Below are 758 nucleotides of genomic sequence, written 5' to 3' on the forward strand. Positions count from 1 at the left end.
TGGCTTCCTCCGTCACTGAAGCAAGCAAGTCTCATGTTCGCTTCAAGCTGCCTGGCTGCCGGCCGCCATCTTGGCTGGCAGTTAATTTGCATATCTCCCTGATTAGCCAATGGGAAGGGTAGCGGAGTGACACCAATTTGCATGTTTCTCTTTTATTAGTGTATATATGCATAGCCCATGGACATGGGCAATTTGGTAGTTAAGACCTCGGTGGGGGGAAGGTAAGGGCTGGGAAGAAAAGGGGAAATATCTGTAATACTATCAACAATAAAAAAATATATTTAAAAATGAAAAAAATAAAAATAAAAGAAGAAAGAACACTGTTGCTTTAATTCTAATGTTAAAATGCAAAAGGTTTTAGAGATAGAAGAAGGAAGCTCCTAAATGGAAAGTTATTTCTGAAAAAAGTTAGCTTTTGTTTTTGTTTGCATCCACTCAAATAAACTAATTTGTTCAGTCAATTCAGTGAAAATACTGCTCAAACCTTTATCTTAACTGAACTGTCCCGATGTTTATGAGGCAGCTAGTTTCCCTATAACTTGATGGGTGTAAGTGATTGATGACCCAATCTATTGGTATTCCTCCAAAAAAGGGCAAAAACAACTTGAAAATGTTATCCAGATGCACCAGTGGCCTATTAGCTTTGTGTAATTATATTTAGTATTGTAATAAAGTACTTTTTTATGAATATGAAGAGGGGGGCTAGTAAATATTTTCTTGGCTGGATTTTCTCTCTTGCATTTACTTGTATATATATA

Source organism: Myotis brandtii, unplaced genomic scaffold, assembly GCF_000412655.1.
Source record: "Myotis brandtii unplaced genomic scaffold, ASM41265v1 scaffold179, whole genome shotgun sequence".
NCBI lineage: Eukaryota > Metazoa > Chordata > Mammalia > Chiroptera > Vespertilionidae > Myotis > Myotis brandtii.